Source organism: Vicugna pacos, chromosome 16, assembly GCF_048564905.1.
Source record: "Vicugna pacos chromosome 16, VicPac4, whole genome shotgun sequence".
NCBI classification, from domain to species: Eukaryota; Metazoa; Chordata; class Mammalia; order Artiodactyla; family Camelidae; genus Vicugna; species Vicugna pacos.
This window is the reverse complement of record NC_133002.1, coordinates 46857518-46869433: the sequence shown is the minus strand read 5'-3', so window position 1 is coordinate 46869433 and position 11916 is coordinate 46857518. Positions and strand designations below refer to the sequence as shown.

The 11916-nt window shown below is 43.5% G+C and overlaps 1 non-coding gene across 1 annotated transcript; it reads right to left on the bottom strand.

Moving 5' to 3' along the window:
• Window positions 1-9132: 9132 nt before the first annotated feature.
• On the bottom strand, window positions 9133-9204 carry TRNAA-GGC (transfer RNA alanine (anticodon GGC)). Its single transcript has one exon. It is a non-coding gene; the product is annotated as a tRNA-Ala (tRNA).
• Window positions 9205-11916: the final 2712 nt, after the last annotated feature.

Below are 11916 nucleotides of genomic sequence, written 5' to 3'. Positions count from 1 at the left end.
GGCAGCCCAAAGCACTTGGCATCTCTGAATCAGAGGGAGGAACTCCCTGACTGGACGTGTCACCCCCATTAGGCTGGGCTGGGGCTGTAATTGCTGTAATTCGTTGATGAATGCAATTTACAGCTGGCTTCTCTCCCTGTGACAGGCCTCAATTAGAGCTGCCAGAGGGAGCTGAGGTGGGAGGGGGAGCTGGGATGTTTCCAACTGCTTCTTCTGGTCCCCTCTCAGCTCGCTGCCCCACCTCAAAACAGGAGGGGATTCTTTAGGCCGATTCATTGTCCCTCCCACCCCCAAATTTACCCCTAGAAATATAATTTCAGAACAAGTGGTGCTGGAGTAGAGAGAGAGAAAGGTAAAAAATGAAGGATGCTTTCCTGATGGCTGGTCTGGAATGCTACGGACTTTAAAACTTAATGTTAATTTAGTTTAGTATTTTCTCATTTATTTTATTTTATTTAATTTATTTTTTTAATGGAGGTACTGGGGATTGAACCCAGGACCTCATGTATGTTAAGTACACGCTCTACCAAGCTCTTCTAAACAGCAATAGTGGGGTGAGGGGACAGCTCAGTGCTAGAGCGTGTGCTTAGCATGTGTGAGATCCTGGGTTCAACCCCCAGTACCTCCATTAAAAAAAAAATGACAAAACACCAAATCCTAAAAAGCAATAGGAATATTTTTTCAAACAAAACCTAACAGAGAAGCTCAATATGCAAGAAAGTCACGACTGATCCAGTTTAAGTGGAAGTGGGGGCTCTGAGACCCCTGGACTGTCCTCCCCACTGAGCCCCACCTCCCTCACTTCCTGCCTCTGAGGACTCCCTATCTAAGGTTCAGTTAGAGTGACCAGCTCATCCTTGTTTGTCCTGTTTTAGCATCAAAAATCCCAAATCCTAAGAAATCCCTCAAATCTGGGCAAACAGACAGCTGGTTACGCAACATTCAATGGAGCAAAAAAAAAAAAAAAAAAAAGAACAAAAAAACAAACCCGCTGATAAGACACATTTGATGTAATGATGAAGACACTGAGGCCAAGAGAGGCGACATGTTTTGAAGTCCCATAGTTAGATTCCCCATACCAGGTATAGCATATATATTGGAGAGTAAACCTTGCCCCTCTGCCCTGTAACCTGTAAACTGTAAAAACTGTCCACCTCCAATTCTCTCTCCTCCTTCAAAACCCTTTTTTCTGAAGCCTTCCTTGATTCTTCTAGAAAGAGTTATGTCCTCTCTTCTAATTCTTCTTTTAGAGCACTTACAAGGTAGAGTCATTTTTCATCTTGGGTCTTCTTCTCCAGTGGGACTGGAAGATTCTTGTTTCCATGTCTCACTTATTTTCACATCGTTCAGCACCTAGTACAGTATCTGGAGTAGAGCAGGCATTCAAAAAATGTTTTTAGATAGGTAGATGGATGGATGAATGGATGGATAGACGGATGAATGGATGGATGGATGGATGAATTGGAAGATGGGTAGATGGACTGGATGGATGGAGAGAAAGTTGGATAGATAGAACCCTGGGTACCATGTTGAAGGTCTTGGGATGGAACAACTGAGCAGTTTCTAGGCAAATTCTTTTTGTATCAATTTCTCTAATATGGCCATTTTGCTTGAATTTTATTTTTGGATTATCTAACAAAGCCATATTCAGATGTAAGGTCTGAAGTAGCTTCCTAACCCGATTAGAAGTAAGTTAAATTGATCATTTGGGGATTATTTTTGCCATTGCTTTCCTCTATGGAAAGTTATGATTTAACTACACAAATACAGTATTTGATGAAAATACTTCAAATAGGCGGCTGATGTCAGTGATGAATACTGGTCTGAAAATAAAACAGTTTAAAAATATCAGAAAAGGGAGAGTGTAGGAGGCAGGCAGGCAGGGTGAGCTGTTGGCGAATATATTGAGCAAAATGATCAGGATTCAAGGACTGGAAAGGCTGGAATCCCAATAGGAGGAATGTGATGTGAGGTGCACTTCCTAATTATCAGGATCAAGAGACAATAAGATTAAAAAGAGACAGAGAGAGAGGGACAATAGGACAGAAAGTTTTAAAAGGAAGAGGGGAATAATGTTGATCCTGTTTGGAAGCAAAACATTAGGATAAATGATTATTCATGATTCTTGACCTACTATTCCTTCAACTGCGACTTATTGAGCATCCATTCTGACCCATGTGTCAGGCCAAGCACTTTCACTTCCCTTTATCTCAGCCCGTTGTGCCTGGCGGCAGGAAGGCAGAGTCCACACACTCTCAGATGTGCACATTCTCCTCGGGTGAGCTCATCCATACCCATGATTTTAACCATGGCAGCTACGCTGACTCCCAAGTGTTCATCTCTAGTCCCACATCCTAACTCCACCTAGATGCTGAATATCTCCCCCGGGATGTCTGCAAGAGACATCATGTTAAATTCAAGAGACTCCATGTTGAATTTGTCTGTTTCCAGTCCAAACTTTCTCCTCTGCCCAGATTCCCCAACTCTAATCAAGGCATCCTCATCCAAGTCAGTGCCTGGGCATCATCCTCTTCTCCCTGTCCCCCACCCTCCACCACATTCAGTAAATCTACTTCCTGAATACCTCTTAGATCTGTGTTTTCCTTCCTACAGAACTGCCCTAAATTCAGGTCCTCACCATTTCTCACTGGGTTACTTCCTTAGCTTCCTTAGTGGTCTCCTTTCTCATCTTGCACCCTGGGAATCTATTCCCTGCTTGGTTGCCAGACTCATTTTTCCAAAATGCAAATCTGTGAAAGCCAACTGTCTTTAAAACAACATCCAAACTCCTTAGCACCTGTGACAGAGACTTTCCTACTTTACCACTCCTCTGCTTCAGCCCTCATTCCGTTTCACCAGATCATGGCCCATGCCAGCAGTGTTCTCTCTGCATCAGCACCAGGCTTTTGCACAGGCTATTCCTGCTGCCAAGGAATGCCTTTCCTCCCATGTTCATGGATCTAATTCCTCCTTCTTCTTCAAGACTCAGTGTGTTGGGTGTCACCTCCTCCAGACAGACCCTCTGACTACCTCTTCACTCCTGAGTCCGGGTGACGTGCCCCTCCTCTGACCTCTCATTGTGTTCAGTGCTTGTCTCTTCCTTCCCTCTGATTGCGCTGTAGCCCTGTTGCCTGTTTACTTGTTTGTCTCTTCCACTCCAGTGTGAGATTTCCCAGGACAGGTATGCTGTCTTTCAAGTCTGCATTCCTGTGCTGAGTGTGCTGCTTGGCACGTAATATGCCCAGTAAACATTTGTCGAATGAATGTGTGACCTCCTCTTTTCCTCCATCATGTACGAGCCTTTGATCTTATCCTCCCTCTTGGGGAGGTCAATTCAGGACAGTTTAAGATAGGACTCAGGATGTGCAGTAGGAATCAGTACATTTCTCTCTCTCCCCCCTCCCCTGTCTAGCTCAGATTTTGCTGTTGGCCACACCCCTGGCCCAGACACAGGGAGCTCAGTCTGCAGAACGTCAGCTGGCAGAGAACAGCCCTTCCCTTCCTCCCTGGCTCTGTCTTCGCTCAGCACAAATCGTTTTTCCTTTTTGGGTGTTCAGAGCTCTGATAGCAGAGGGCTGGGTGGGAGGGTGGCAGTGGTGGGCTGTCTGCAGGGAAGCAGAAAAGGGGAGAGTATGGAAGAGCCAAGGCGTGGGTAGAAGCTTTGCTATGCGGGCCCTTTTGGGGGAGAAAGAAAATTTAGCTCTTTGGGGCTGCCTGGGGTGGAGCATCTGAGATGTACTTGCGCTCTTTCATTCTCTGCAAACTGAGATTGCCATGGCGATACTTTGTCTCCTAAATACTGGACTTTCTAAGGGAGGGAGAGGGTGTGGGGAGAGAGGGAGAGATTTTGTATTTTCAGGACTGGCCTTGTACTTTCCCTTGCTACCAAATCACTGGACAGATACTTGGGGGTTGCTGTTTCCTGGTTTTGGAGAACATAAGAAAAGAGGATCTGCCACATATATCATTCACTCATTCATTCATTCATTCATTCGTTACCTGGGTGATGCCAGACACTGGAGACACAGAGATGAACAAGGTTCGGTGCTCGGGGAGTGAGTCTGTAAGTAGATATGTTACAACACAGTGGCTGGTGTGGTTTGCGATGGCTGCTCGAGCGAGAGCTTGGTGGGCTTGGAGGGCAGGTCACTCTCTCCATGGAAAGGCATCAGCTAAGAAGGTGACATTGGTCCTCCAGGGGACATTCCCCCACTATCTTGTTCTCACAACTGCTTCCAACTTCTCTTCTTTGGCAGAGACTCTGACTTTTAACGAGGAGAGTAGCATCATATATGAATTCAGAGAAGACAGCATGGTTTCAGATCCTGGCTCAATAACTCATTCATTCATTCATTCTTTCAGTAAATGCCCTTGATCAGCTGTGAGACCTTGAAAAGTTGACCTTAATTCTCTGAGCTTCGGTTTTCTTATATAATTGGGATTCTGACGACACCAAGCTCATCATTCTTTTGGGAGTATTGCATGAACAGGTGTACCTGACAATGGTTTATAAGCTGTGAAGTGCTTTGCAAATGTGATCTGTTAATTGTCCTTCCATTTATGCCTTCTTTCAGTCAGCTGGGAACTACTGAGCGCCCTCTTCTAAGGTCTGACAAGCCCCTCTTTGAGGCAGGAGCCTGTTTTGTGCATGTGGGTGTGTGTGTATTTTGTGTGTGAGGATCTGTAAGTGACTATAGCAAGCCTTCATGGAGCAGCCACCATCTGTTCCGTCTGAAGGGAAGTCCTAGCTTCATTAGCCCCCAGCCAGCACCCCCAGGGTGCAGGCACACGCTCTCCTATCTTTCCCTTGCTGATGGATGCGGGTACACGGAGGAGGCTGGCAGGGGCATGACTCACCAGCCTTAGTCACCCTGCCTGGGGGACTTCTCTTCCTACAGGATGATGGCCCCAAATAAAAACATGGATGAAGAGCCAGATCGTGTTCCAGGCTGTGGGACATCTGAGCCACTAAGGAGGAAGCTGAATTCATTATTTCACACATCCTTCAGCCCCTTATCACTCCCATCAGGGGCATCACGGAGAACCCCAGAGCTGAAGGGGCCTAGCGGTGAGCAGAAGACTGGAGTCACTTTCCCACTAAGGTCAATGCCTCAGCAGATCCTGGCCAGCCACATTCTTGGCTCCAGTGTGTGTACAGTGCTTTACAGTTTACAAAGTGTTTTCATACATTTTTCTCATTTGATTCTCACAAGACCCTTGTGAGGCCGTTCTTGGAGAGGCAGAATAGCGTAGAGGTGGAGTGTGTGACCTCTGGAGCCAAACAGCCTACATCTGAATTGATCTCTCTTGCTACCAGCTGAGGCACTGAGCAAATCCCTTCACCTCACTGTGCCTCAGTTTCCTCACTGCAAAACTGAGGCTAATAAGAATACCTACTCTGTACAGGACTAATGGCTTACTGCTTTTTTTTTTTCTGTCTCTCCCAATTAAACCATAAACTATAGAAAGAAGAGATCTTTGTTTTGTTCTCTGAGTGTCTGGAGTATTTAAGACAGTGCCCAGCACGGAGAAGTTTGCAAAAAATAGTTGTGCAATGAATGAAGCTTGGAGCAAGCCAGGCACATGGTATGTATCACACGTGTTAGCTGTTGTAGTCAGTTTGGGCTACTGTAACAAAAATACCATAGACTGTGTGGCTTAGACACAGAAGTTTACTCTTCACAATTCTGAAGGCTGGCAAGTTCAAGATCAAGGAGTTAGCTGATTTGGTTCCTTGTGAGATCCCTCTTCCTGGTTTGCAGAGAGATTCCTTCTTGGTGTATCCTCACATGGTAAAGAGAGAGATCTTGTCTCTTCCTTTTTATGTGGGCGTTTATCCCATCATGGCCTGATTAACTCTAATTACCTCCCAAAGGCCCCACCTCCAAATACCATCACATTGGGGATGAAGGTTTCCACATATGAATTTGTTGGGGGAGGACACAAACATTCAGTCTGTAGCAGCTATTATTATAAGATTTCCTCTATTTTGTGGATGTAGAAACTGAAGTTTAGAGCACTGAAGCGAACTGCCTGAAGTCACGAAGCCTAGACTTGGCCAAGCTGACACTTAAAATGGGGCTACTTACTCTAAATCAAGGGCCCTTCCTCTCATACCATGACTATCCTGATTCCTCCTCCCATTTCCTCTCTTTGATCTTTCCCCTCACACTCTCCATTAAATACTCATGAAGGTTGAGTTGATTGAGTTAATCCAGTTCCTTTTCTTTAGCATAAAGAGCTATAGGACTTTCAGCAAGTCATAACTCCTGTGCGAATAATTTCTCTCTCTCTTAAATGGACTTCATAATAGAACCTACCTCATAGTTTCAATTTTATAAGGAGTAAATGACAGGTAATGAATGGAAAGTGACAGACCCATAGTAATAATAGCTTATACACATAAACTATTTTTAATCATCATCTTCATTATCTTTAAGGGGGCCACCAGTCACGATTTAAAATATACCTTAGATTTAGGCTCATAAAATGTTAGAATTGGAAAGACTCTCACTGAATTGTCAATATTCAATATGGTCCAATTTTTAAATTTTATATGTGAGGAAATCTCAGAATCATTTCCCTTCCCCAAGGTTATAATACTTGTTAAAAAAAATATATCCTAGAGGGAACTAGGGTGAAGCTTTACAGGGACTCTTTCTACTATCTTTATAAGTCTTTCACGAATCTAAAATTATTTCAAAATAAAAGTAACAACAATAGCTGGTGAAGCTACTTGTAAAAAATAATCACATAAATTATAAGGCAGAGAGAGGAATGAGGGTGTGTGGGATTGGGAGGAGAGGTGGAGAGGTATTTAGGAAAATTCTCCAATTACCTTGTTCCTCCCCAAAGAGATACTGACTTGTATTTTAGTGCATTTGTCCTGTCTCTGTTCTTGCTAATCTGTTAAACCCATCCATTGATTTCTTATATTCAGCGTCCTTTTGTTTTTTGGTTTTTTTGGCTATTAAGTAACTACTCAATTTTTAAAACTTTCTATTCTCTGTTGAAATTCTCCATTTTCATCTATTTTGTGCATCTTCTATTTTCTGAACATATTAATAATGATTTCTGTGTTCTTGACTTTTAACTCCAGTGTCTGTATCACCTGTGGATCTACTTCTTACTATGTATTTTTTCATTTGATTATTAGTCATATATTCCTGTCTCTTCACAGGCTTAGTAATTTTTGATTGAATGTTAGAAATTATGTATAAAAATACTGCAGAGTCTCTATGAGATGGTTATTTCCCATCAGACAGTTCTTGCTGGCGTTTGCAAGACACAAAGTGTGGTCAGTCTCATTAATCCAGTCAGGATCTCAGCTGGGGTGTGGCTGTATTAGAGATTTGGTGAGACTCAGTGCACCTTGGGTTTACACTGTTCTTGGGATGTGGACCCTCCTCAGCATCCAGCTGAGGACCTGGCAGATTGTGTCCTCAACACCAAGAGAAATGTGAGAATTTCCACTCTGCTTTTCAGAGGTTTGTCAGTTTCTCTCTTTTGTTGTCCTCCCTGCATGGCTTTGGACTTCAGCACGTGTTTGGAGGGGAAACTGGCTGCGTATCTGAGGTCTCTCAAGTCTCCTATTTTGTTTTTCTAGTTCCCACGTGACTGTCAGAAGTTCTGCTGCTTTCTCTGCTCCGTAACAATGCCCTCTGTTTAGGACAAGCCCAGATTATCAGTCTGCAGTCCTGCCCAGAATCCGAAAACACTCCCAGGGGGAGGGGGGAGGAGATACAGATCTCCAGTCATCTCTAAATAGCTCCCCTTACCCCTCAGATATTTGTCTCTCTTGAGAACTTCTGCAGCTCTCTAATGCTTTTATAAATATTAGCTCTGCAATTTATCTGGCTTTTCTAATTGTTCCCAGAGGAAGTGTTGGCTTGCTGTGAAAGATTCCATCTTATCCAGAAGCACTCCCAAAAAAGAGATTATGAAGGATTGAAAAATTGGGACAATACCTATTGTGAAATCATTTTTTCCTCTCTCTTGTCTTCCTCTTTTTTCCCCTATAGCCTTCTAGGTCTGAGTGTAGAGGACAGGATAATTCCAGATCTGCTACTTACCTACTGTGTGACATCAGAAAATTAATTTTACCTCTCCACCTCTCAGTTTTATCTGTAAAATGGGGATTTTGTGGAAATTAAGTGAGGTAACGTATGAGTGGCGCCCAGCGCAAAGCCCGGCACATGGTTATTTTAGTCTCTTTCTCCTCTGTCTTCTCTCCCCTCTTTCCACAGCTGATTTGACCAAGCTTTCTTCTACTGGTGGTTGGGAGAGTTTTTCTACAAAGGGATCAGGATTAGTGGTTTAAAGGTAGTTTCTTCACCGACTGGTAGAAGGTGGTCAAAAAGCTTGGCCTCGGGTCCATTCGATATAAGAAGAGATAAAGCAAGATCTCTACTCACAGCTTGTGGTCCTTGGAAATGACAGCATCAGGGTATGAGGAGGATAACAGTAATTTAGGAGAGGTGATGGGGCTTCCCAGGGGACTGGCAGTCACAGCAGGCTGAGTCTATGCCCAAAGTCCTCTGGGGGTGCAGGACAGCCATGGAACAGGGCTGCTCTAATCTGTCGCTCCTCAATTGCCCTCCCCCTGACCCTCACCACCTACCCATGCTAGGCACTTACCTGTTTGCTTTCATTTAAACCTTACAGCTACCCTAAGCAGAAGCAGTGGTGTGTGGGAGTCAGCTCATACCAGCTTGGCTGGTGAGAGCCAGTTTTCAAGAATTTTGCCAGCTGGTGGACATCATGTTGATAACTTGAAATCTGCCATTGCGGGACTATTTACACCGTGGAAATTAGCAAACACCTCCAGCCAGGGCTCTTCTTGTCTTCCAGAGAGCTGGTTGTTAAATATTTACTGGCATACAATTGGATGTAAGTGTTGTTACCATTTTACAGTTGAGTAAACGGAAGCTTTGTGATCCACATTCTCAGAGCAAGAAGCGGCACAGCCAGGATTCAAACCCAGATCTGTTTGGGTCCAAAGTCCTCAAGTACTTTTCCCTGGGGACATCACCTGTTTTTTTTTTTTTTGTTTGTTTGTTTCCAGGATGGTCAAATATAACCTCAGTTTATATTTTAATTTTTATTTTTTTAACCTCCCCGCCCCCGCCTTAATAGAGGCACTGGGGTTTGAACCCAGGACCTCGTGCACGCCAAGCACATGCTCTACCACTGAGCTCTACCTCCCAACCCCCAACCCCAGTTTACGAAGAAATAAAAGTGCTATATTCTCCATTTTCTCTCCCACCTTTCCACTCTGACTCCAGCATGAGTATGCAAAGAACCTCAGAATCTCACTTTTTCTCACTGTGATCCTCCTCATGACCTCCAGACACAGGCAGCCTGCTTTTTATCATCCACATTCTACAGATGGGGACAAAGCCCTGTGAGGTAGGATGACTCCCAGCCCTGTGCTCACACACCAGTGCTGGGACTCAACAGAGGCCTCCTCACATGAATTCAGAAACCTTTCGTCATCTCTGGTACTTCATAATCCAGAAGCAGAATTCTCACTTCAGATTCAGAGTCAGCCACCATGTATGTTTCTTTTCATTTTCCCTTCAGGTGACAGGAAGCCACTGCTGGCCCTCGGCAGGCTCTGCTCACTGCAGCTGCAACCATGGTGAATCGGGACGTAGCTGGGAAGGGGATTTTGCAGAAACCGCGGCAGGGCTGCTGCCTAGAGGCTGAGGATGTAGATTAAGGTACCAGCAGGACCTGGGCTTGGATTCTGACTCCACCATCTACCTTTGCTGGGGAACTTGGACTAATTGCTGTGTTATGGTTACCTCACCTATAAATTGGGAGTAAGAACACCTACCTCAGTAGGAGGTATAGCTCAGTGGTAGAGTGCATGCTTGGTATACATGTGGTCCTGGGTTCAGTCCCCGGCTGAGGGGGGGGAGCGGGGGTGGGGGAGGAGCGGAATGAAATAAAAAACTTACAAAAAGAACACTTACCTCACAGGCTTGTGAGGATTAACTGAGTTAACACCTAGAACAGGAGCTGGCATGCAATCTGTGCCCAATAATTGGTGGATTGGAGGCACATGGAACAGACATTTTGGACAAACATCAAATCAATATTTGGCTGAAATATGACCGTAGAATAAAATTCTTGGGAACAAGAGTAAATCTTAAATTTTATTTAGTTACTATTGCAATTTTGTTCTTCTGAAAATTCAGTAGCCAAGTTTCTAAAGTGTGTCATAATGCAGAAATAATACTTTCTCAGCATGTTCAGCAGTTGAATTGTGCCTGCACTCACCACACGGCACACTTGGGATGTTAAAAAACAGCTGGATTTCATCTAAGGTGGGTAGAGGGAAATTTTCTGGATACCCCACTTTTCTCTGACATTTTCTTATCTTTTTTTTTGTTATCATGACTGGATTGAATGTGACATATCATGGATGTTGTATGTTTCTTCCTTCTGAGATTTTGAGGCAACAAAGTTGACATTCTGCTGGTTTGTTTATTTGTTTGGTTTTTTACATTCAAATATGTATTTAATGGTAGAAAATAATTCCTTTACATATTGACATTCTGCTCTTAATGCATCCTCACGAGATAAGAAAATTCTGTCTTTTCTTAAAAGACTCAAGGACTAAATGGCATTAGATACGAATTACAGTTCTCTGAGGGGAGGGTATAGCTCAAGTGGTAGAGCACATACTTAGCATGCAGGAGGTCCTGGGTTCAACCCCTAGTACATCTTATAAAAATAAATAAGAAAACCTAATTACCTACCCCTCCAAAAAAAAAAAAAGAATTACAGTTCTCAAAGTTTATTTGGTTTACAGTTATAAATGCTGGTTCACCAAACAATTCTGCAAAGACTAGATTTATGATATGATCACTGTCATTTTGCTTTATATTATCATTTCATTTAAATTTTCATAATTGTTTCATAATTCAAAAAGGCTGTAATGTTTTCCAAGAATTTTTCTCACTCAGTGGTGCTCAGTGTGGGTGCTTAGACAAACCGCATCATTATCATCTTGGAGCTTGTTATAAAGGCAAATTCTTGGGGTGGTCCAGAGACCTATCCAATCAGAATGTCTGGAGGATGAACCCCCACCCTGCACACTGAATCTATATTTTAATCAGCTCTCCAGATTCTGATGTCCCTAAGTTTGGTCACTGATTTAGCCAACCCACTCTCCTGATATTTACATAGTTGTCCCTTTATTTCTTTATATCACCATTTGAAAATTGTACACAGAGCTGCCAGCTTTCACATTCCTCGTGAATTATTAGACAATTTTATCCTAAAGCCAATAATTTCAATAGAGCATACAAGGAGATTTCCACTTCAAGGTTCATTGGGAACGCTTACCTCCATGGAAATAGAACTCACATATATCAATAAATTGGAATGACATGCCCTGTTTGTATTGCTAATGTTATACTGGCAAGACATGATGGCAAAATATGTGACCACACGATGACCCATCATGTTCAAGTTCAGAAATGCCACTGAAGGACATATTTCACAACTCAGTCTTCCAAAGGATGAAGTCAAAGCAGAGTAGCAAATTTTGGTCATATATAGAGATCAGAGCTGAACTTTGAGGCATCCCTAGCAGCTATTATTAACTAGCAAGGTGACACTGCTCTTCAAGGGCCAGGAGGGGCTTCAGTCTCCTTATACACCACCCCCCAGCCATGCCAACCATCCACCCTGCCAATCCCAGTTTGCAGGGAGCTCAGGATTCCACATCTTTAAGTGATACTTTCATCTGTTCAGGTACCCAAGTCAAAGCCTCTAATTTGACACCAAATGCTATTAATCCCATTAATTCCATGTTTTAACTTTCTTTCTGCTGCATCCACCTCTCTCCCTGACCCCAGCACAGGTTTTTCTTACAGCTTTCATTCTGATCACCCTATAATCTAC